General features: G+C 35.9%; 1 pseudogene; it reads left to right on the top strand.

The window, feature by feature from the left end:
• The window catches only part of LOC116467983 (cytochrome c oxidase subunit 6A1, mitochondrial-like), a 13,575-nt pseudogene extending 10,065 nt beyond the window's left edge, over nucleotides 1-3,510 (top strand).
• Nucleotides 3,511-27,460: the final 23,950 nt, after the last annotated feature.

Raw genomic sequence — 27,460 nt, 5'->3', positions numbered from 1 at the left:
ATATATACCATTTATATGTATATATATATATATATAGAGAGAGAGAGAGAGAGAGAGATGGTGCAGTGGTGCAATCTCAGCTCGCTGCAACCCCTGCCTCCGGGGTTCAAGCAATTCTCCTGCCTCAGTCTTCTGAGTAGCTGGGACTACAGACGCGCACCACCACGCCCAGCTAATTTTTGTATTTTTAGTAGAGACAGGATTTCACCATGTTGTCCAGGATGGTATGTTATATTTTTTGCTGCTAAGTACTTACATGTGAATAAGTTTAAGAAAATAATTACTTATTGGTAGGATTTAAATTCAGAGTCAAGAATGATGGTGATGCCAAACAAGCACAGCTTATCCACATGGGTGGCTGAGATAGTGATGCCTTTGCTTTCTGATGATTCAGTGCACACATACTTTATTTAATGCAAGAAATTACTTTAGGAATTGAATAGAATTTCCTTCAGCCAATGTATATAAGGTGTGCATGAAACATAAATGAAATTCACGTTTAGACTTGAGTCTCAACCCTGAGACCTCTCATTGTGAATATGCTAATATTCTGAAATCTGAAAATTACTGAAATCTAAAACAGTTCTGGCTCCAAGCATTTTGGATAAAGGATACTCAACCTGTGTGTGTATACATATATATATATATATGTATAAAGGTCTTCAGCACAGACAAGAGCTCTTGAGCTCATGCATAACACTGCTACTTCAGCTTGCTGGAGACTATCTTCACGAAGGCTGAGTGGAAAGGGAAGGGACCACTTGGAGTGGTGTTAGATCCACTGTGCAAATAGCAAAAACAATAACCAGTTTGCAGTGTTTTGTATGGTTTCCTCTTACAGAAGATATTTGAATTGCTACTGACAGCCATTTTAGAAGGTATATTAGGAATTATTTGGACTTGCTCCTTTAGCCAACTAATCTGTAATTCTTACCTGATTTTATGAAAAATATATAATAAGATATTTCTAACAAATCAAGTATAAATAAACATCAGTGTCAGTGGCTACTCCACTATAACAAATCAATGAAAATATCAAAGAGTGCAAAATTGAGTATTCACTAAACATAATTTCATGTATGTGAACAAGATAAAAATGCAAATACAAAGTTATTCTTTGGTTTAAAACTTACTTGGATGTTGATTAAATGTAATATTTTTCTCATTTCAGTCAACAAAAAATGATATCACACGTTTTAAAACAGAGGAATCGTTCATAAAAATGATAATATACACTTCTATATTAAACTCTGGACATAATATCCGAAAATCAAATTCTTTTTAAAAATTTAGTAAAAGAGGGCTGGGCGCGGTGGCTCACGCCTGTAATCCCAGCACTTTGAGAGGCCGAGGCGAGCGGATCATGAGATCAGGAGATTGAGACCATCTTGGCTAACATGGTGAAACCGTCTCTACTAAAAACACACACACACACACACAAAATTAGCTGGGCGTGGTGGCGGGCGCCTGTAGTCCCAGCTACTTGGGAGGCTGAGGCAGGAGAATGGCGTGAACCCGGGAGGCGGAGCTTGCAGTGAGCCGAGATGGAGCCACTGCACTCCAGCCTGGGCAACAGAGCAAGACTCCCTCTCAAAAAAAAAAAAAAAAAAATTAGTGAAATAGTTACTTTAAAAATTTTACAATTATCGTGCTACATTCCAAGAAATAAAATATTTAAGATAAAGTAGTATTCTAATAGTCTTTAAGGTTTCTTTCTATAAATGGTATCAAATATACTGAGTATAAGACAAATAGAATATTTAAAAATTTATGGTAATGCCTAGTAATTTCAGTTAGAACCAAATCAGAGTATATATTCATACATATAATGACATACATTTATTTTATATCTTCATATAGCAGCCATTTGTATATAACAAACAACACATAATAGTTACACATTCATATATACTATAAATAAACTGTACATGAGAACTAAGTAGAGTGAACTATAGAGGAGAGTGAATATTACAGATAACTGTTAAGATAAGTGAGTCTCTACTAAAAAAGTAAAACAATTAGCCAGGCGTGGTGGCAGCCACCTGTAGTCCAGGCTACTCAGGAGGCTGAAGCAGGAGAATGACGTGAACCCAGGAGGTGGAGCTTGCAGTGAACCGAGATCGTACCACTGCACTCCAGCCTGGGCAACAGAGCGAGACTCTGTCTCAAAAAAAAAAAAAAAAAAAAAAAACAGATAAGTGAACACATACACATTAATTCCTAATAAGAGAAATGTACACATTTTACTTGTTATTATTTTTTTCTTCCAGAATTGATTTATTTTCAATTTAATAATACAGAGTATTCCTTCTTTATATTTAAAATAAAATATTTAAACTCAAGTGGTATTTGGATCATCTATAGGATAAAACAAACAAACAAACAAAAACACAGTCTGTAGTAAGTAGCTCCACATCATCCTTATAAATTTTTATCAACTCTACCAACTCTTTAAAACTAACATGGTATGGGCAAAAGCTGGTAATAAAAAAAAAAAAGTTGTTTTTTCTTTTTTTTTTTTTTTTTTTTTTTTTTTTTTTGAGACAGAGTCTTGCTCTGTGTCGCCCAGGCCCGAGTGCAGTGGTGCGATCTCGGCTCACTGCAAGCTCCGCCTCCCGGGTTCACGCCATTCTCCTGCTTCAGCCTCCCGAGTAGCTGGGACTACAGGCGCCCGCCACCACGCCCGGCTAATTTTTTGTATTTTTAGTAGAGACGGGGTTTCACCGTGTTAGCCAGGATGGTCTCGATCTCCTGACCTTGTGATCCGCCCGCCTCGGCCTCCCAAAGCGCTGGGATTACAGGCATAAGTCACCGTGCCCGGCCCCAAAAATATGCTTTTTGTTAAAGCTTTTTTTTCCTCTTCAGAACTTAACTCTGAAAACCATGAATACCAAAAATAAATAAATAATACTGTTTTTGTTTTTGAACTTCCTTTTTTCACTGTAGTTCACTACAGTTTGTGCCACATCAGTTTCAAAGCATCAACTATCGCAATGGGGCAACTCTGGTTCAATGGGTTGTTATGCAGCTCTTTCTAGTGGGTTTTTTTATTATCCATTTTGTAAATACATACTGATAGAAACTATTGGGTAGAGATTTAAAATAGTACTTTAACAGTTGCAGAGTCCAGGTCGAAAATAGAGGCAGCTGCGGTGTCCCGGGTTTCTTGGCTACTGGGTCGGTCCCGCCCACAGCTGGGGTGGCCTACGTCGAGTGGCGCCCATGGCGAGGAGGGCTCAGCTCACATGTGGGAGGCCCTCACCTACTTCGTCGTGCTCCCCAGAGTAGCATACAGCATGCTGAATGTGTTCCTGAAGTCGCACCACGGAGAGCACTAGAGACCTGAGTTCATCCCCTACCCCGACCTTCTCATCAGGACCAAGCCGTTTCCCTGGGGAGATGGTAACCCTACTCTATTCCATAACTCTCATGTGAATCCACTTCCAACTGGCCATGAAGATGAATAAAGAGAATCCAGGCCACTACCTGGGCGCCGGGGACCACAGCACTGGTTTGGACCATCGCTTTGCACGCGGACCAGAAAAAGCGTACGAGACCTTAAGCTCACCTTCTTTACTTGTATCAGATGGTATACTGATCTTCCATCCCTTTGCTTGTGGCAGGAGATGGCTTAAATAAATCACTTAAACTCAAAGAACAAAACAAAACAAAACAAAAAACAGTTACGATTAGAATGTCACGTACCTGCTTTACTTATACATCTAAAGTATATTTTTCAAACCTTTTATTGGCATTTTTACTTGACTTTGGCCATATAAACAACCACTCCAACTTTTCTGCAGGATTATTTCATTCTTAAATATAATTCATAATATGAGGCATAATGAAGTCCACCGATTCCAAAAATCATCTGGTTATTTCACTTAGTGGCAATTGTGAAATTGTTTAAAGGGAAGAGCTTTGTTAATATTAAGTTTAAGAAAATCAGTTATAAAAGAGAAGTTTAAAGAGAAGAATCCACTATTTCTATTATTTGAATAATTTCTTTATTCAACTGTTTTTTCATTAAAGCTTCACAAACTGCTAACAGATTTATGGCAGCATCTGAATAATTTCAAGTTTCACAAATATCACTCAATTGTGACACTAGCTCTCCAAATAATAGAATGTTATATTTCTCTTGATCTTTAAGAAATAGATGTGTTCATAAAATGCAGATAGGCAATACAAAAAATAATTTTAAAAATATTGTTATCTGCAATGCTAATAATAAATAAACAGTAGAATACCTGACATCGTAGTCAGAAAAACAAACTCTTCATTTCGGTAATGCATGAATAAATGTGTGATGGCCTACAAAATGGTTAGGTGAAATACATATTTTCTATGGATTTTCAAAAGGGCTTCTAAAACATTAAGCCACTAATTCCAGAATATAAATAACAGCTGTAAGAATTTGTTTCATGTGTCATATTTAATTGAAAACAATGTGAAATAAAGGTTAAAGAATACATTGATATTAACAGTCTTTAGAAATAAAAGCAAGTCTCTGCTCTGGCTCACACCTGTAATCCCAGCACTTTGGGAGGCCAAGGCAGGCGGATCACTTGAGGTCAGGAGTTTCAGCCCGGCCAGCATGGTGAAACCCTGCGTCTACTAAAAATACAAAAATTAGCTGGGCATGGTGGTATGCACCTGTAATCCCAGCTACTCTGGAGGCTGAGGCAAGAGAATCTCTTGAACCCAGTAGGCAGAGGTTGCAGTGAGCTGAAATCATGCCACTGCATTCTAGCTTGGGCAACAGAATGAGACACCATCTCAAAACTAAAAAAAAGAAAGAAATAAAAGCAAGTTTATTTGTTTAGAACTAATCCACTTTTAATTACTTCTAAAATTTAATATACACATAAATATAATAAATGTTGATGTTATTTTGCCACCAATAAATATACAATAATCATTTTCATAATGAATTAAGTAAACTAAGTGAAAACTAAATAAGTTTTCTTAGCATAAAAATCACTGTCATTTAGAAATGAACGCATTTTATACAAAGAGTATGTAAATTGTGTTTCAAGTGTTATCTTTTGTTGTAAAATACTTATTTGGGATTGCTATAAAATAAATGATTGCAGATATAAAGAAAAACATGCTGAAAAATATCAATTCCTTGAAAAATCAACTTTTATTGAAATAAAGGTAGAGGACATTGTTATGCTGATAATAAAGATAACAGATTTAGTCTCCAAATTCACAGTATCATCTGTACAGAAATTAATGGCTGGATTACTTTAATAGAGCAGAGTAAATAATAGTCTATATTCATTGATGGTGTGAGAAAATGGAAGGCAGGAAGGACACACAATTTACACTCATTATTGTCACTAAAAGAACCAGCATTACCTAGTTCATCACTTTAAAAATAACCGTGTTGGGCCAGGCACAGTGGCTCACGCCTGTAATCCCAGCACTTTGGGAGGCTGAGGCAGGTGGATCACAAGGTTAGGAGTTCGAGACCAGCGTGACCAACATGGTGAAACCCCATCTCTACTAGAAATACAAAAATTAGCCAGGTGTGGCGGCACATGTCTGTAATCCCAGCTACTTAGGAGGCTGAGGCAGGAGAATCGCTTGAATCCAGGAGGCGGAGGTTGCAGTGAGCTGAGATCTTGCCACTGCACTCCAGCCTGGGTGACAGAGTGAGCCTCCGTCTCTAAATAAATAAATAAATAACTGTGTTATTATTATATTTTTGCTACACTGTGATATAATGATACTCACATATGCAATTTGTGCATTAATGTACCTTTTTCCTGCTTGTGGAAGGCAGTAGTTGTATATGAAATCCAACAATGACAGCACTGCTTCTCTGGGGCACTTCTCTGTTAAAGCTTTTTATACAAGCAAAACGTTGTGCGTGTTGAAATATCTGTTGGCCACTTTTGCAGCCAAAATTTCTGTATTTGTGATTTGAATGTGGAAATATCCACAGTCACTCTCAAAAGGATTTATTTAATCCATGTCCTGATATCATTAGCACTGACAGGGTTTAGGGTAACACTCAGGGAGATAAACACTTTTGATATATTTCTTCAAAGAATGTGTTCTGTCAGTGAATGTGTCCAAAAGCATCAGGGCATATAAACATTCCTCAAGTGGGTTTACTTATCAAGTATAAAATGACTGGGCCAGGAGAGTACTAGGGTTTTGACAGCTTGTGGTTTGAAATTGAGCATGACCCTTTGTACTCTTAAAGAGAATTTGTCTATTTTTAGCTCTCTTGCTTCAAAAGGAAGCAGTCAATGGAAGTATTGCAAAGTAAGGGCATTACAATTATAATTATAAAAATCAATTTTAAATCAAGATCCCAGCACTGCAAAAAACACCTTGGAATAAGGCTCTGATCAATTGCCTTCTTTTCTCACGATTTTTCAGGCACAGCTATAGGAGAAGTCTGAAGATGAATCAAGTGACAAGAAGTTTGAAACAGCTTGCTAATTTATTTTCTGAGCCATATTTCTTGGCTAAGTGAGTATGAATTTCATTACTTCCATGAACATGCTAATCATAAAACTACCTATTATCCTTTAACCAAAGGGTCAATGGTTTCAGGTTTTGGAAGTAAACTGTTACACTGTTTAAAAATACTCTTCTCTGAGGAAAAATAGTATTTATGGCATATTAAACCATGACTAAATCTATTCTTGAGGAACTTTTCTAGAGAATTAAATGTAAACATTTTGTGATAAAACTCCTACGAGATAATATGAAATAGGTATCTTTAAGGAAAATGAAGCTTTTATCAGCAGATTTTTCCCTCTTTCTGATGCAATGTAGTGCATTTGATTAGGTAAGTTCACATTGACAAAGCTAAGATAATTAATACAAATAAGTAACTTGTACAATGATAAATGTTCTTTTTTTTAAAAAAAAAAAAAAAAAAGACTTTTATTGAAGCAGAATGAACTGCCGAAGTATAATCCTCATAAAATTAAGCAAATATCACAAGTAATGATTGAAGTTTCAAAAAGTCTCTCCATGTGTGCAAACAACATAGCTTAGCTGATCATTATTTTGTTTTTTTATTTTATTCAAATTCTGTATATTGGATTTTTAAACAAACAGACAACCTAAATTCATAGTAGCTCTTCAATTAAGAGTGAATGAATAAATGTAGGCCATCAGGAGAACAAAATACTAATTTTTATCCCACCGCTTGTAAGCTTAAAATTAGACCATATATAGGGATCTTATCCTCTTCCGATTCTTTATCCATTAAATTTGGTAAGATAAATTTCACTTGCAGGTCCACAGGTCAGAGTCCTAGCTCATAATGGGTGTCTTACATATTTACTATTATACACATGCATATTTATCTCACAAGTGAAAAATCAAACCTTCTCACCTTTTAAAACATTGTGTTTAATTTATTAATGGTGATTAACATTTTTAGCTCACTCAATATGTCCTAATTTTCCCTGAAAAGAATATAATCTCTAGTAATGTTTCCCTTTGTCATTGTAATTAGATAGTGACTTTTACCCTCCAACTAATTTGGGCAAAGCTCTCTTCCTTCAGTCAATGAAAAGACAGTAAGAGTGAAGATGAATCCAGTACCTCAGTTGGAAATGCAGAAATCACCCATCTTTCTGCGTCACTCACACTAGGAGCTGTAGACTGGAGCTGTAAAAAGCTTATCCACCATGATCAAGTAGGCTTCATCCCTGGGATGCAGGGCTGGTTCAACATACGCAAATCAGTAAACGTAATCCAGCATATAAACAGAACCAAAGACAAAACCACATGATTATCTCAATAGATGCAGAAAAGACCTTTGACAAAATTCAACAGCCCTTCATGCTAAAAACGCTCAATAAATTAGGTATTGATGGGACGTATCTCAAAATAATAAGAGCTATTTATGACAAACCCACAGCCAATATCATACTGAATGGGCAAAAACTGGAAGCATTCCCTTTGAAAACTGGCACAAGACAGGGATGCCCTCTCTCACCACTCCCATTCAACATAGTGCTGGAAGTTCTGGCCAGGGCAATTAGGCAGGAGAAAGAAATAAAGGGCATTCAGTTAGGAAGAGAGGACGTCAAATTGTCCCTGTTTGCAGATGACATGATTGTATATTTAGAAAACCCCATCGTCTCAGCCCAAAATCTCCTTAAGCTGATAAGTAACTTCAGCAGTCTCAGGATACAAAATCAATGTGCAAAAATCACAAGCATTCTTGTACACCAATCACAGACAGCCAAATCATGAGTGAACTCCCATTCATAATTGCTTCAAAGAGAATAAAATACCTAGGAATCCAACTTACAAGAGATGTGAAGGAACTCTTCAAGGAGAACTACAAACCACTGCTCAATGAAATAAAAGAGGATACAAACAAATGGAAGAACATTCCATGCTCATGGGTTGGAAGAATCAATATTGTGAAAATGCCCATACTGCCCAAGGTAATTTATAGATTCAATGCCATCCTCATCAAGCTGTCAATGACTTTCTTCACAAAATTGGAAAAAACTACTTAAAGTTCATATGGAACCAAAAAAGAGCCCGCATTGCCAAGCCAATCCTAAGCCAAAAGAATAAAGCTGGAGGCATCACACTACCTGACTTCAAACTATACTACAATGCTACAGTAACCAAAACAGCATGGTACTGGTACAAAAACAGAGATATAGATCAATGGAACAGAACAGAGCCCTTAGAAATAACACCATACATCTACAACCATCTGATCACTGACAAACCTGACAAAAACAAGCAATGGGGAAAGGATTCCCTATTTAACAAATGGTGCTGGGAAAACTGGCTAGCCATATGTAGAAAGCTGAAACTGGATCCCTTCCTTACACCTTATACAAAAACTAATTCAAGATGGATTAAAGACTTACATGTTTGACCTAAAACCATAAAAACCCTAGAAGAAAACCTAGGCAATAGCATTCAGGACATAGGCATGGGCAAGGACTTCATGTCCAAAACACCAAAAGCAATGGCAACAAAAGCCAAAATTGGCAAATGGGGTCTAATTAAACTAAAGAGCTTCTGCACAGCATAAGAAACTACCATCAGAGTGAACAGGCAACCTACAGAATGGGAGAAAATTTTTGCAATCTACTCATCTGACAAAGGGCTAATATCCAGAATCTACAATGAACTCAAACAAATTTACAAGAAAAAAACAAACAACCCCATCAAAAAGTGGGCAAAGGATATGAACAGATACTTCTCAAAAGAAGACATTTCTGCCGCCAAGAGACACATGAAAAAATGCTCATCATCACTGGCCATCACAGAAATGCAAATCAAAACCACAATGAGATACCATCTCACACCAGTTAGAATGGTGATCATTAAAAAGTTAGGAAACAACAGGTGCTGGAGAGGATGTGGAGAAATAGGAACACTTTTACACTGTTGGTGGGACTGTAAACTAGTTCAACCATTGTGGAAGTCAGTGTGGCGATTTCCTCAAGGATCTAGAACTAGAAATACCATTTGACCCAGCCATCCCATTACTGGGTATATACCCAAAGGATTATAAATCACGCTGCTATAAAGACACCTGCACACACATATTTACTGCAGCACTATTCACAATAGCAAAGACTCGGAACCAACCCAAATGTCCATCGATGATAGACTGGATTAAGAAAATGTGGCACATATATACTATGGAATACTACGAAGCCATAAAAAATGGTGAGTTCATGTTCTTTGTAGGGACATGGATGAAGCTGGAAACCATCATTCTCAGCAAACTATCGCAAGGACAAAAAACCAAACACCGCATGTTCTCACTCATAGGTGGGAATTGAACAATGTGAACACTTGGACACAGGAAGGGGAACATCACATACCAGGGCCTGTCGTGGGTGGGGGGATGGGGGAGGGATAGCATTAGGAGAAATACCTAATGTAAATGGTGAGTTAATGGGTGCAGCACACCAACATGGCACATGTATACATATGTAACAAACCTGTACGTTGTGCACATATACCCTAGAACTTAAAGTATAATAAAAAAAATAAAAGTTTTAGGGTTTGCATTAAATAACCAGGAATAAGAGTTATAAAAGAAAAAAAAAAGAGTGAAGAGTCATGTAGCCAAATCTTTCAATTGCTTTTATTATAGTATGTACATTACCCTAAAAATTTCATTGCCCACCAAACATTGAAAACCAGCTATTTCTCTTTCATGTACAATTTAAAGAAGAAACCACAAATATTCACACAAACTAAGTACACATTTATCGTGATCTGACCCTAAATATTTAAATTGGCATCAGGATCTGGGTTCTATTTCTAATCATAGTTTTGACGTTATTATGTGCTATCAACTTTTTATGATAAGGAGACTGTATTAGATGATTCCTGGAATCAACTGCAGGATATTCCCTGAGGATGGGTAAGGTCACTGAGCAGCTCCCTTTTGAGCATGATTATTTTTGTTAATGTGTTTAATTTAGTACATTGTCTAAGTAGTATATTGAGATAGAAAAAAATTAATATTTTTACAATATTTCTAAATTTCCCAAAGAAAAATGAAAAAGTTAGACTATTAAAGGTTTCCTTTATCTTATCTTCAGCATCATTTGGACAGCATGGATTTCATAGTGATAATATTACTTCTAGCCAGTCATCTCTAATCATGAAGATGGTCACTTATGGAAGAAAATAACCATTTAAACACTAGTAATATACACATACAGTAGAAAAAATACCCAAAATTGCCCAAAGTCAATTTAATTCTGCAAGTCCTATGTTTATGACCTCCAAGGAACACGTGTGAGCTTACAGAACATATGTCAAATATATTAAATTAATGTATAATATTGATCATTCCTCTTGCTTCCTTTTAATGGACAATGTTTTAAAAAATTACTAGTTTTTCTTAATTTACTGTATGTTATCCAGGAAAAGGGTCAAAGCTTTAACTTCATTTTGAAAGAGAAAACACCTTATGATGAGGAGCAGATTGGAAAAGGTCATTTTTCCTAAGGCAAGATAACAAAAGTTTAATGGCTATCAAATTATTTGGAGGGAATGAGAGTTTCTCTAAGAATTTGATAGTCAAGATCCCTAACATTTATCTTTTTCCTTTTCTAGCGGCCCTGCCTTGAAAGGAAGATGAAAATGCTCATAAGAAATGTAAGTGATCTTTATTGGTTTGTGACTTTTGTATAACCATACTCTCTGGTGTGTGACTGCACTAAGCATTTCTTGTCAAAACAGGTAAGAGAATTGAACACTTGTCTGAAGGAACCTGCGTCTGAAGGAACCTCTGTGTGTGTGTGTGTGTGTGTGTGTGTGTCGGCACATGCATGCATGTGTCCACATGCACATCTGTTCAGAAAGGTAAGGCATTTGAAGGAAAAGTGGATAACTCAGGAAAGAAAACTTAGGAAAGAAAAAGGTAATTGTTGTGCATTTTTTTTGCATTTTGAGAAAAATCAAAGTTGTATAGTTTACCTAGATCATTCATAATGCATAATCATCCTTTCTTAATTTTCCTTCAGATATTCCATTAACTTTTCCTCAAAATAATTTTTCTTCAAAGAAACATGGTTATCAAGTTGGGAATAAATTGAAAAATAGTTTCCAATCTGTAAAGACTTTCTCACATGTGATAGAACACATTGCTGAAGAGAGATAGTTCTTCAGTCTGTCATGGAAATGAATAAAATTTTATCTCCGATCGTGCAAAAACACCCCATGAGAATACAGGATACATTTGAGAAGGGGAGTAAGACCCTTCCCTTTACCTGAGCCATAATCTTTTTGAAAAATAGATCGCTTAAAATATAGTCATTAAAATCTTTCTATAAATTACACGTTTTACTCAGAAAAGGAAACAGAATAGAGGAAGATGTATTTTAATGATAGATTCATTTCCCTGTAGAAAACTACTTAAACATAGTAATAAAAGCTGGGAAATTATTTCATCCAAAAAGCTGGGAAATTATTTCATCCATATTTCCTTTAACCTTTCAGGGCATCTACTCAAGTTTGTTCAGGGAGAGTCATTTTACACATACATAAGCAGACACTGTCAAATTTAAAATAAAAGATGAAAGGGAAAATCAACTTGAACATCATCGATACTCCCTGCTGTAAAATCCTACTCAATTTATGTTTTTTTCTTAGTTCACAGAAATGTTTCATATAAAATATAAAAAAGACAACCTCGCCCTGTGCTTCCACCTGATGGTTGTTCTTTCACATCGATCTCACCTGCTTGTTTCATCCCAGGAGCTGTGGGACCAGACCCCAGCACACACTGTCAGCAGCAGCTGCCTCTCAGCCAGATATGCCTAAGAGGAAACAGTGGGGTGTTTGTGAGCCTAGAGGGGGCTAGTTTGCCCTGGTTCAAAAATTAAGCTCTATAGAGAAGCTGACACCAGCTCTCTATAAAATGTCCTATCTGGCAGCCATCTTGAAGGTGAAAAAGTTTTCCTAGGGAACCTATTTTCTGAGGAAATGAGACCTACATGGACCCCATAAAGAAATGGTAACATGCTGAAGTTAGTTCACATTTGATATTTGATCTTTTCATTTTTGGGGGGAGTGGGTGCTTTGGAAAATCAGAGGAGAGTCACATACCCCAGTCTGATTGGTGGGAGAGGATCCAAAGGCTTCCTGGAGGAGGTGATACCTGAACAGCCTAAAGAACAGGAGCTTTTGTGTCCATCTTTTCATTCTTAGCAGAGCACTCCTTGAGGAAAGAGGTTAATCATAGCTCATATCTAATCAAATAATTTATTCTTACACATGTTTATTGAGCTCTTTGCTAGGAGAAAAACACTCCCAGAAGCAGCTTGGGAACTAGGGAGTGGCAGTCAGGAGGGAGAGAAGTGGGTAAGGGAAATATGAGAGGAAATCAAGGATGAATCTCATATTTCTAGTTTAGGCGAATGGGTGGATAGTGGATCAGGGCAGCCACATGCAGTTGTGCAGGTTGCAGACTCACAGATGCAGAAGGAGGGGAAAATTCTATGGAGAAGAGCCTTATCCTTGATCCCACAGTACCACCACTTAATATATGATGTTGGAATGGACTACAGTTGAGAAAATTGTTTTGATTTCTTAAAAGCAAGCCTGTTCTTTCTTGAGTAAACCAAGAAATCTACTTGGCTGCTATATACACTTGGCTCCTTAATTTTCAAACATCAAAAATCTCTACTGTGAATCATTTATGTCTTCTCCCTATCTCTTCGGTCTTTAGAATATTTTGACACCTCTACCAGAGGAGATTTTAGGATTTCCTGCTTAAAGAAAGCTTGAAAATTAGGTATGAAACTGAATTATCAGTTATTAATATTGTTAATTAACAGTGGGGTTATTGATATAGTTGTATCAAGAATACCCATTATTATTAAATTCATAAACAAGATTGCCATTAGTTTTTACAATTATTTCAAGCTACAATTTGATCATCTTATAATAGTGGTAATGCCCTTATTCTCTTCTTTTCTGAGATAGAGTCTCGCTCTGTTGCCCAGGCTGAAGTGCAGTGGCGACACCTCAGCTAACTGCAACCTCCACTTCCAAGATTCAAGCAATTCTCCTACCTCAGCCACCCAAGTAGCTAGCACTACCAGCGTGAGCCACCATGCCTGGTTAATTTTTTTGCATTTTTAGCAGAGATGAGGTTTCGCCATGTTTCCGAGGCTGGTCTTGAACTCCTGAGCTCAGGCAATCTGACTGCCTTGGCCTCCCAAAGTGCTAGTATTACAGACCTCAGCCACCGTGCCCAACCAGATATTTGATATTTAGGCTACACTTCTACTGGTGCTTTCTAGAAAATATTAAATGGTCTTTAGCGTAGAAAGAGAATTGATTAAAGGTCATTAGCTTCTAAAGGCTATTACTTGAACGGATGCGTATAAGCCTAAACAATAACAAACACTCTATATTTTTACCAAAAGCAACTTTATCCACATGTCTAAAGCAAAAAAAATTTGTGCCATATGAAAAGCTCTGAAAGTTAATTTTAATGTTTGCCGTCCTTCTTAGACAAGGTTAGTATAAGTAGAAATGGAGGGCAAAAATATTCAGTAAATGGCATGCTTATTAGCAAGACAATATGGTTTTCATGCATTTCTAGTTAAGAGCAAGCATGGGGGTGGGGCAGAATGAGGAGGCACAGATTTTGATTTAAATGTTTTCGTTATAAAGTCCAAAGTCACTTTCTTTAGGCATGCAAGCTGTGGCTAGCTTCAGTCTCCGCATGCAGGCTGTGGATAGCTCCCTACAGAGTCTTCTTTATTTTCATAAAGATCAACTCACCATCCTGTGCACCAAATAACTTTGCATTTGATAAGTGCTCAGTAATTTGTTGATACATATGGTCCAGAATGTAAATCCCAAACCAAGGGCTAAATATTGTCACAAATACACAGATTGGTAGAAAAATCTGATTATGACTAAATTTACTGGAATTATATTTGGCTAAGTGAAATAAATGTCTGCATTCAAAAAAAATTTAAAAGGCGTTGTTCTGAATGAAACAGAAATGTATTCCTCTCCTTTATAAGGTTCTGGAACTTGGTAGTCTAGGACCAGTATGGCAGCTCTATTCTATCAAGTCCTCAGGAATTTAGGATTCCTTCAAATTCATTCATTCATCATCTTTTGGGTGCGTCCTTCCTGCTCATGCTCCAAGTTAGTATCCATACAGGCTGCATATGAAAAGAGAGAGAAATTTTTTTTTCTCAAGAGACCAAAGGGCATAGGCTAGCTTACTCTCAAGAGAGCTTTCTGGAAGTGTCCCCAGAGCATCCTCATTTAAAACACCCCGTTTAAGTCATCAGTCACTTGACCATATCTAGGAGCCAACTGCCAAGGATTTTTTAAAGTACAATCCTAATGGAAGGAGGGGGAACAGGTATTGGAGGATTAGAGTTCTTGGAGAATCACCGAGGTGATTCCATCAAATTGATGAAGTAAAATGCATTATTGAACTGATGTTTTTCACTACAAGATGTTCTCTATTTCTTTTCTCAACTGAGAGAAGACTATAAGAAAACAACACGCCGGGCGCAGTGGCTCACGCCTGTAATACCAGCACTTTGGGAGGCCGAGGCGGGCGGATCACGAGGTCAGGAGATCGAGACCACGGTGAAACCCTGTCTCTACTAAAAATACAAAAAATTAGCCGGGCGTGGTGGCGGGCACCTGTAGTCCCAGCTACTCAGGAGGCTGAAGCAGGAGAATGGCGTGAACCCAGGAGGCGGAGCTTGCAGTGAGCCAAGATCGCGCCACTGCACTTCCAGCCTGGGCAACAGAGTGAGACTCCGTCTCAAAAAAAAAAAAAGAAAAGAAAAGAAAAGAAAGCAACACAGTGGGCATGCAAGCAGAGTTCACAAGTAGGAATTTAAAAGAAGATTTAAAATCTTAACACTCTGAAATCCTCTGAACACAAGGTAAGGCGTGGAGCTGGGGGAGAGGAGAAAGATATGAGGGAAGAGCAGTAAATGGGCGTTTCAACCAATCACATGTCCTCATCTTGCACAGTGTTCACTGGGGTGCATGTGAAGAGTTCTGGTTTATAGACAAAAATCTTTTTTCAAAAAGAAATATCTTGACTTTGAAAGTGTTTGAATCCATTTTAGAAATATACTGTAAGTCTTAGGCCAGGTGCCGTGGTACACGCCTGTAATCTTAGCACTTTAGGAGGACGAGGCTGGCAGATCACCTGAGGTCAGAAGTTCGAGACCAGCCTGGCCAACATGATGAAACCCTGTCTCTACTAAAAGCACAAAAATTAGCCAGGCCTGGTGGCACACGCCTGTAATCCCAACTACTCAGGAGGCTGAGGCAGGAGAATTGCTTGAACCTGGAAGGCAGAGGTTGCAGTGAGCCGAGATTGCAGCAGTGCACTCTTGCCTGGATGACAGAGCAATACTCCGTAAAAAAAATATATATATATATATATATATATATATATATATATATATTTCTGAATATCCTGTTCACTTACAGTTGCATAATTAATGTTAATTCACTAATTATATTCTATTAGTTTTGTGGAAAAAATATGTCTGTGCTCAATTTAAGGATTGAACATTTACCCTGTTATTTCTCTACCCACCCTGACCAAGACTTGTGGACTCTATTTGAAGTTTCCAGTTTATTCAAATATTTCCATTTTGTTCCAGTTTTAAGTTTCATGTTTTAATATCGTTTTAGAAAAAATGGAGTAGGCCTATATTTCAATATGTTAAATAGTATATTCAGCAGGGCACAACCACCGATACATTAGTCTGCAAAGTATATGGTTAGTATCATTAGGGAAAAAAAGTCAAAATCTGTCCTCACATTTCATGACAGCTGTAAACTAAATCACTTTGATCTTCATTTTCTTCACTTTGATTCTCACTGAGTATTTACATCCTCTTATGTTTAAATGACCCCATGAACCCATGAGAGTTTCAATAGCCAGTTAAAACACACAGTATGTTTTAAAAAACCAAACAAACTTTCGTAAGTCTACTAAAAGCTGATAGCATTTCTCAGACTATAACCAGCATTAATTATCCTTCCTCTTTCTTGAGTAAAAAATTAGAAGAAAAGGAAAGGGCATAACCTTAGTCCATCTCTATAGTAAAGATTGCAACAACAATAAAACATAATGAAATGTGTTTTGTTAACATGTGAAGGTTAAGATTTGAAGACTTCCCCAGATACCTCACACAGCTACAAATTTTGTTTATACTGATTATAAACAAAATCGATTTAGATACTGATATTTAGCTTGATAGATATTTAAAATAATAATGTTTAAGATAGAAGTAGATGTAAACACAGAAAAGTTATTTTATGCAAACTTTGAGTTGCAAATTCACCAATTCTTTACATTTTGTGACATTTGAAAGTGTCTCAGTTTGATTTGCTATTTAATCAAAACAATGAAAAGCCTTAAGTGTAATTTGAATTGGTAACTAGTTAAATTTGGGTACAAATCCTATGCTTCGTTGGGGTAAAATAATACCAGCATAACTCATGAATTAAGTAGCTACATAGCACTAAGACAATATAAGTGAAATTTAGAGGCTAAAAAGCAAAACAAAACATAAAGAAGATCTTTCAGGAAATAAATAATCCAATGCCAATACTGCTATCATCTATCTATCTATGTGTGTATGTATCTATCTATCATCATTTATTTATCTATCTGTCATCTACCTATCTATTCAAAACCAGAAATTATTTGAGAGCTCATAAATATTTATGCAGTGGTTAAAGATTTTCTCAAAATTGAGAAAGAAATAAAAAGAGTAGTCTTTTTAGTATTGTGAATTAGATCATTCACAGAAAGGAACATATAGGTTTACCATGTCACAACAAGATTATAACATTGATTTCAGTCAAAATATGTGTAACACAAGTATTATGAATTATATTTTTTAAAATGATAATATTCATAACAACTGCCCAAAAAAGACAAGGCAATAGTTGGATTAATTTGAGTTGAATGCTACTATGTAGGGATCTTGAAGAGTAATCTGCCCTAGATGATGTCCATGTTTGGTATCTACTACTGCATAACAAACCACACTAAAATGTAGTGGTTTATAACAGCTATTTATTACCTGTTACGGCTCTTAGGTTGACTAACTCTGGATGGTGATTCTACTATTTTACGTCATACTGGATAAGACAGCAGTCATCTGCAGGTTCAGTTAGCCTGGAATATAAAGATGGTTCCTCACATGACTAGCAGTTGATGCTGGCTGTTGGGTGGAAACTCAGCCAGAACTTTGCCCAGTGTCAGTGGGTGGCATCTTAGTGTGGCTTGAGCCTCTCACACCATGACTAGAAATGTCACAACAGTGAGTATTCCAAGGGATCCAGTCAAAAGCTGCCATCCTCACAGGGCTTGGGTTTGGAATTTAGAGAATGTCACTTGTGCTCATTCCATTGATCAAGTATGTCACTAAGCCACCCAGTTTCTAAGGCACAGAATTAGACTCCACCTATTGATGAGAAACTAGCAAGATCTCACTGCCAAAGTGCACATGGGATAGGAGTTATCATTGAAGACATTTTGGATAAATGTGATTGGTCATAAGAATGATTCAGAAAATTTAAGATATTACATGTACAATATCTTAAATTTTGTACATGTTGTCTTGCTCACATTGACTTGTTCTCTCCCTCAGTAGCTATGTGCACCAGAAAAAAACAACAAAAAAAGAATACCCATTGAGGGTACTTGTATAGTAGCAATATTGCAAAAAGTTCAACTAATCTTTCTTAAGAAAAATGGGATTTTTATCCTGACCAAATTATGTCTTTCTCATTTGGCAAGTGGTACTAACCTGCCATTTCTTGTATTGAAATACAGGAACTGCATTAAAATAATGAAGATATTAGGTGTTTTTAAACTTTTTTCTTACTGTGTAATAATCCAGATAAGAAAATCTGCTTAAAACAAAAGAATGGCTTAATAAATTATCATTAGGTGAACCACCTTGAAAAAACCTTCCAAGAAGTCCCTTCATGCACCCCACCCCATCAGAGCCCCTTCTCTCCCTCAAATTTAACCACCACCTTGCCTTTGTTGTGATAATATTATCATTTCATTATGTTTAAATCACTCAGTACACATCCTTAGATACTACGGCTTAATCTTGTCTAGTTTTTAAACTTGGTTAGTTGGTTAAATCTTTTTAATCTGCAGGCTTCCCTTCCATCCCTTTTTTAACCTGTTGAAGAAGCTAGGTTCCTTGCTTATTGACTAATCACTTTTTAAAAAATATTAAGATCAGTTTATGCTCCATACCTATGTTCATTAATTCGATATAAATTTCAAATATTGATATTTTGATTCTATAATTTATGTTTTATATACTAAACTGAAATGATTATATAAAAAGACACTTTATCTCATCTACTAGTTTACTTAGTAATACAGTTTATATAAAAAAGACTTGATTCTCTTCCCAAAGGTTTGATATATTTACCGAGGTTTTAGATAATGAATTGATTTTAAGTTCATGGAAGGCAACTTCTAAGATGGCTCCCAATAATTCTGCCCTCGTTTAATCTGTGGGCTGGCCCAAATGATTCACTTTTAGTAAAAAGAATATGGCCAAGTATGGAGGCCATATTTGAGATTAGGTTACAAAAAGCCTGTGTCTTCTGTCATTATCACACTGTCTTGCTCTCTCCCTCACTAGCCACGATAGAAGTCAGCTACCATGCTATGAATTGCCCTATGGAGAAACTCATGTGGCAAAAACTGATGTCTTCAACCAACAACTAGTGGCTACCCAAGGCTTGTCAATAGCCACATGAGTAAAATTCAGAGCAGACTCTGTCCCAACGGAGCCTTGAAACTGTGAGATAAATAATTACTAAATGGGGGTGGTAATTTGTTACTTAATAATAAGTAACAAATATAATATCCAAAACTGAACTCGTGGATTTAAACTGGTCGATGGTTTTAATTTACTAACATGCTTTAGTTTATTGAAGCTCAGACCGCCTCATTTGGGAAAAATGGGGATCTTTGTTCATGACTATTAGTTTTTGATAGTCCTGCTCATCACATTGACAAAATTTGTCCTATGCTAATTTTGTATGTCTCCTGACCCAGACTGGATTCAACCACTCTCTAAGAAGCCCTAATTTCCTTCATTCAATGGAAAAACGGCATTTCAAAAACACAATCAAGGTTATAAGTACAATTGACCTTAGAACAGCACGGGTTTGAATTGCATGTGTCTACTTACATGCAGATCTTTTTCAATACATAAAGTTGGTCATCTGTATCCAGGGTTCTGCGTCTACATCCACATATAGAAAGTTCAGTGTTCGTGGGATGTGAAACCCGCATAGGAAGGGCATACTTTTCTACAGGCAGGTTCTGCAGATCCAGCTGCAGGACTTGAATATTCATGGAGTTGGTACACATGGGGGTCCCGGAACCAATACCCTGAGTATATGGAGTAACTACTGTATGAGTCATTGTTACTTAGTTGGTTATTGTTTTCAGGCCCTTTAGATTAGATATATGAAGATAAAATACCTCCTGAATTTACACTTGACATCCAATTAAAATTCTCGACTACAGGATTTTACTTTCTTTCTTCTATATTATATGTGTTTATTTTCTTCCACATTGAGAATCTGGTTCTCAGGTACACAAGGTATAATATAATTTGATTATCCTAAAATTACTCAATTTCTTCATCATATTTATTTAGTGACCGCTTATGACAAATACACAACACGCAAACTTCAGAGTCTCTAAAGTCAAATGCTTGGGTGGGAATCCTTGGGAAATATTCCACTGTCCTATCCTCAGTAGTACACTTATTTACAACATTTTCAAGGACAATCCATTATTTTAAAAATACATTCAAAGATAAGTATTTAAAAGACATACTAAGATGAATATTCAAACTAAAATTTGGTAAAAGCTTAACAACATTTCTTTTTCAGAGAGTGAATTAAAATGCTTTGGTTTAAACCTTTTTGCCTGTATTTTTATGGACTCAGTGAAATACAGACTTGTAGTCTTTACATAGTCACTTGCCTCTTATAATAAGAAATGTTTAAAAATAGTAGCCTGCATTCTTTTCTTTTCTAGAAAGTGATTCTTATTTCCCCATATTATGCTTGTATATGTATCTTTCCAAGCTGGATCTCAGCTTTATATTTCAAAGCAAATTATCCTAGCTTGTTACTGTCCAACCCATCTGTTGATCAATTAACACACCTAGAAAATTTTAGTGATGATAATAACAACAAATGAAATAAATACTATTTATCTTTTGAGCACATATTATCACTATGCCAAGCATTGTACCTTTATTATCACATTTAAACTATATATGTTAGTCTGTTCTCATGCTGCTAATAAAGATATACTGGAAACTGGGTAATTTCTAAAGGAAAGAGGTTTAAATGACTCACAGTTCAGCATGGCTTGGGAGGCCTCAGGAAACTTACAATCATGGCGGAAGGGGAAGCAAACACATCCTTCTTCACATGGCAGCAGCAAGGAGAAGAATGAGAGCCAAGCAAAGGGCAAAACCACTTATAAAACCATCAGATCTCGTGATAAGTTACTAGCATGAGAATAGCATGAGGGAAACACCCCTATGTTTCAATTACTTCCCACTGAGTCCTTCCCACTACACATGGGGATTATGGGAACGAAGAGATTTGGATGGGGACACAGCCAAATCATATCATTATATATATAGTCATTTCTTGTTATTCATGATCATTATATTCTATAAAGCCACTGTGAACACTAAATTAAAGAATGCTGAATCATTGCTCACAGATGAAATACAGGGTTAGGTTCTGTGGAGCTCTTATCACAACATTTTATCAACCAATCATATATAACTTCTTTTTTAAGTATTTCTGTTTAAAGACAACTTATTTAATATAACTGTTGACTCATTAATACTGATTTCATGGCCAACAGTACTATAACTCATGCCTGAATGTAGCTTATCTAACACATATGTTTTCTGCATAAGACACAACATCATAGCCTTCTTGTGCTAGGAGACTCTAGACAACCCTTTAGCAATACATTTTGAGCCAATTTTTTTTAAAAATAAAGTTTTAGGGTACATGTTCACAACGTGCAGGATTGTTACATATGTATACATGTGCCATGCTGGTGTGCTGCACCCATTAACTCATCATTTACATTAGGTATTTCTCCTAATGCTATCCCTCCCCCATCCATCCACCAAACAACAGGCCCCCGTGTGTGATGTTCCCTTTCCTGTGTCCAAGTGTTCTCATTGTTTGATTCCTACCTATGAGTGAGAATATGCGGTGTTTGGTTTTTTGTCCTTGCGATAGTTTGCTGAGAATGATGGTTTCCAGCTTCATCCATGTCCCTACAAAGGACATGAACTCGTCCTTTTTTATGGCTGTACAGTATTCCGTGGTGTACATGTGCCACATTTTCTTAATCCAGTCTATCATTGATGGATATTTGGGTTGGTTCCAGGTCTTTGCTATTGTGAATAGTGCCGCAGTGAACATACGTGTGCATGTGTCTTTATAGCAGCATGATTTGTAATCCTTTGGATATATACCCAATAATGGGATGGCTGGGTCAAATGGTATTTCTAGTTCTAGATCCTTGAGGAATTGCCACACTGACTTCCACAATGGTTGAACTAGTTTACAGTCCCACCAACAGTGTAAAAGTGCTCCTATTTCTCCACATCCTCTCCAACACCTGTTGTTTCCTGACTTTTTAATGATCACCATTCTAACTGGTGTGAGATGGTATCTCATTGTGGTTTTGATTTGCATTTCTGTGATGGCCAGTGATGATGAGCATTTTTTTCATGTGTCTGTTGGCGGCAGAAATGTCTTCTTTTGAGAAGTGTCTGTTCATGTCCTTCGCCTGCTTGTTGATGGAGTTGTTTGTTTTCTTCTTGTAAATTTGTTTGAGTTCACTGTAGATTCTGGATATTAGCCCTTTGTCAGATGAGTAGATTGCAAAAATGTTCTCCCATTCTGTAGGTTGCCTGTTCACTCTGATGGTAGTTTCTTTTGCTGTGCAGAAGCTCTTTAGTTTAATTAGATCCCATTTGTCAGTTTTGGCTTTTGTTGCCATTGCTTTTGGTGTTTTAGACATGAAGTCCTTGACATTTTGGGCCATTTTAAATAGTCTTTAAAAAAATCTCACAAAAATAGGGAAAACATAATACTATGTAGATGGTAAAAAGAACATTTATTTGCAATATTTTGGGCCATTTTAAATAGTCTTTTAAAAATCTCACAAAAATGGGGGAAAACGTAACACTACATAGATAGTAAAAAGAACATTTATTTGCAATATGAGAGCTGAAAAAAGAAGGCAGAATATCACCTTGTTTGATCTAAACTGGGATTAGATCTAAGCCCAGAACATATGTGTTGGATGACTCAAATTTTTTCTCCTACTATGTGAATGTCCATAAAAAATTGCCAAAGCATCATGAGCATTAATTTTGTGAGTAAAAATAAATTCTGGCAAGTTGAAAAATTTACAAATATGGAACCTGTGAATAATAAGCAATTCTGTGTGTGTGTGTGTGTGTGTGTGTGTGCATGTGCATATGTGTACATATATTCCAATATAAATACTTTTAACTGGAAATTGGTTTTACTTTTATGCATAATATACACTTGGAAGAAAACTTGAATATTAATTTTTTAATTATTTTGTCAGTTTTATTTTTTCTTAATTTCCAAGCTCTATTTTACTCTTTATCCAACTTTATTGAATAAGTCGATTTTTATTCATCACCACCCCTTCAATTAAAAAAAAATCAATGAGTTTTAGCCTTATCTTTGTGAGAAACTATGGTCTAGAAGACTGGTCAATTAAATTACAATTTCTTAGACTGGGTCTAGGCATCAGAATTTTTAAATACTGATTAAGAAGCCCTTTAGATGGTTCTAACAAGTAGCTAGGGTTAGAAACTAGCTTTAAATACCAACATTGATACTGTGCTACCTAGGAAAGTTCTAGAATAACTTTTTTAGAGTCACTGTTTTCTTTTTTTTTTTTTCTTCTAAAAAAGTGGGATACATGTGCAGAACATCCAGGTTTGTTACATAGGTATATGTGTGCCATGGTGGTTTGCTGCACCTATTGACCCATCCTCTAAGTTCCCTCCCCTCACCCCTCATCCTGCATACAGGCCCTGGTGTGTGTTGTTCCCCTCTCTGTGTCCATGTGTTATCAATGTTCAACTCCCACTTATGAGTGAGAACATGCAGTGTTTGTTTTTTTTCCTGTTACTTTGCTGACTATGATGGCTTCTACCTTCATTCGTATCCCTGCAAAGGACATGATCTCATTCCTTTTTTTTGGCTGCATAGTATTCTGTGGTGTATATGTACCACATTTTCTTTATCCAGTCTGTCACTGATGGGCATTTGGGTTGGTTCCTTGTCTTTGCTATTGTAAATCGTGCTACAATAAACATACATGGGCATGTGTCTTTATAGTAGAATGATTTATATTCCTTTGGGTATATATACCCAGTAATAGGATTGTTGGCTGGGTCAAATGGTATTTCTGGTTCTAGATTCTTGAGGAATCACCATACTGTCTTCCACAATGATTGAACTAATTTACATTCCCACCAACAGCGTAAAAGGGTTCCTATTTCTCCATAGCCTCGCCAGCATCTATTGCTTCCTGACTTTTTAATAATAGCCATTCTTAACTGGCATGAGATGGTATCTTATTGCCATTTGGATTTGCATTTCTATGAGGATCAGTGATGTTGAGCTTTTTTCATATGCTTGTTGGCCACGTAAATGTCTTCTTTTGAGAAGTGTCTGTTCATATCATTTGCCCATTTTGATGGGGTTGTCTTTTACTTGTAAATTTGTTTAAGTTTCTTGTAAATTCTGGATATTAGGCCCTTGTCAGATGGGTAGATTGCAAAAATTTTCTCCCAATCTGTAGGTTGCCTGTTAGTATAGTCACTGTTTTCATATATCAAATGAACATCTCATCTCTTGCCTCACAAAATGTTGTGAGCATTAAATAAGATGTTATGTATTTAATTTTGGGTCCGGAATGAAGCATTCAATACATACGTACATCTTTTTTCTTTTTGTACTGAAAACCTGACGTATCTTTCTTCCTCTGAAAGGAAGAAAGATTTAATTTCCACAATTCTTCATAATGTGAAAGTATACCAAGCTCACTCCCTGTCTTTACAAAATAATACTCATTTTACATTAGAGTGATACTCGGGATTTACAGATTATTTTTGCAGCCCTTCCTCCTACTATATTTCTTCATACATTCTACCCACTACTCAAATTGAACTTACCCTAGTTCTCCAAAAGTGCCCCATATCTTCTCATATATGAGTATTTGTTCAACATACTTCCACTGCCTGAAATAATCAGGCTCCTGTAGCTATTCCTGTAAGACCCCATCCATAATTTATGTACAACGCAAAAATACTTTATTCCAAAGCTTATTTTCTTGGTCCACTTTCTCAGCATTCTACAGCCCTAAAACAGTACTAACTCAGTCTCTTTTGCAGTTCAGTGAAGTTCTGTATGTTTCTCTGTTATGGCACTACCAATTCCTCTTTTATATATCAATTGCCTGTGTGTGTATAATAAGTTCAGAACTAGAACATACACTCATTGAGGGTGGGCACATTTTTTATGCTTAACATTTGTTCCCATTCTATTTCTGTGACCATGTTGAAAGACAGGGAAATGCTGATATTGTTTTTTCCACTCTTGGCTAGTTGTTAAAGAGAAAGGTTCACTCTCTGTAGTGGTAGAGATCAGTGTAAGAGAACATCAAGGACAATGGATGGCTGAGGGTTAAATTAATCATCCCCTTCTAAGCTTGATATTCTCTTTCTGAAACAATTTTCCACTCGTACCTCTTTTTAATAAAGAAGTCCATTTCCGTACATAGATATTCAATATATATTTGTAAAAGGAATTAATGTGTAAATTACGCCCCTTTAACCATAATATGACAGTTACTATAGTGGACATGGCACACCACTTAACATAATCACTCCTTAATTTTTACACGATCAAACCTGTATTTCTCTATTTAGTGTTAAGAAGATTAATTTATAAAATAAAAAATCAAAATCAGATAGATTGTGTCTATTCTTTTTCTTTCATTTATTCAATCTGATGAGTCCTTCACTCAGTAGAAAATTAATTTAGTTAGCACTTGATCTTCATGAAACAAGTAATTTTTTCCAAGCTCTTATTATTTTCAAGGATATTATGTATTTAAAATAACACCATGTCCTATTATAATTGCTGAAATATTATGTGTATAGAAACATAAATTCAAAATAGTAATATTAATCACACATATAGCAAGTTTTCTTAGAAATATATAAGTTTTTAAAGGCCTCCTTTTTCAGCCAGCCCTAAGTGCAAAGGATATGATATATTTTTATGTCAATACTTTATACTCTGGAAAAATCAATAAATGATAAGGAATATGTGGAAAATATTTGGGAGTAGGCCTCCAAAATAATATCATACACAATTAATTTAAAAGATAATAAAACGTCAGAAAAAGTAATATCAGTGTCATATTAATGAAATATATATGTGATATTATTTTGCATATTGTGTATATACACAAAGTTTTTATAAAGTGGCTCGTATAGTTTTTAAGCTTATAATTTAGGACATATGTTGACATAATTAATCTATGAGTGATAAATGATTTTCTTCTTATAGCATTCAAGGCATTAGTCCCACTTGCCATTTAAAAGTTATATTTCTACTAAAAGTAACCATTTTAATATATTGTAATACATTGTTTTTAATGGCAAAAATTTAATAAATTTGCTTTTAAATGCCATTTACTAAATATTTTCATTTATGTCATATCTAAATCTAAATTATTGAAGTTCAGAATAGTATCGGGTTTAGAACCTGATTATCTTATTGCCCTTTCCATCCCTTAGCTGGCACACCTCTTTCCTTTAACCTGTTACGGGATGGATTGAGGATTAAATGAGAAAATTTATGAAAACTGTAAGACTAGTGTCAAATTATTATGTGTTAGTATTAACTAATATTAGATATTACGAGTTTATAAATTTAAATTACAGTAAACAATATTATTTCTCTTAAAAACATTTAATGGCCCAATAATCAAACATAGAATCAAACATTCTCTGTGTGTATGTTTTCAACTATGTGCCCTGTAAATAGTAGTTATCATAATAGAGGAGGTGTTTCAGAGAATGAACCAAGTGAACTGTTCCATCATTATATTGTGACAATCAATAATGTATTTATTTGATGTTTTATACTTATGCTCAATATGCTGCATCACAGTGATCAAGCAGTAAGTGTAAGTGCGTGTTTGCATGTGTGTGCGTATATCCATACACAGTGTGCACTTCCATGTTGCTTGGGGTAAATGGATCTGTTTTCATATTCCTTACATTTAATGGGGAAAATAGATGGAAGATATTTTCAGAATATAGGAGAAAAATAATGAAGTAGATAGTGACTGAGATTTGTGTTACTACTAGTGCCATGGCCTAGGGAGGTCTCATTTAATAGAGAGTATCTGAGATAAGATAATGTAATGAAAAAGAAGAAAGTATAAATTTATCTAGCCATAAAAACCAATTGAGGTGAATGCAGTGGCAAATAAAAATACTCTGAGGCTGAAATAAGTTTATTTTTTAAATTCAGTACGTTTATTTTCCTTTTATTTGTCCTATGGCATGTCATTATATTTTATTTATAATTTATTTTTCAGTGTTCTCTCTCTTCTTCCATTTACTTCTTTTTTTTTAATGCTTCATTAGTGTTTCCTTTAAGGGTCCTCATAGTTTTTAAACTTGGTTCAGTCAATTTTATACTTCTTAGAACTTTTAAAACTTTAAATAAGTAAATGCATGCCTAAGCAACATTCGCTAAGTAAATAAACGTGCAGAGGAGGTTACAGTTCTTATTGTATGCATTCAGA

Source organism: Hylobates moloch, unplaced genomic scaffold (genome assembly GCF_009828535.3).
Source record: "Hylobates moloch isolate HMO894 unplaced genomic scaffold, HMol_V3 SCAFFOLD_5, whole genome shotgun sequence".
Classification (NCBI taxonomy): Eukaryota; Metazoa; Chordata; class Mammalia; order Primates; family Hylobatidae; genus Hylobates; species Hylobates moloch.
Note: the sequence above shows the minus strand (reverse complement) of the source record. Positions and strands in the feature narration are given on the sequence as shown.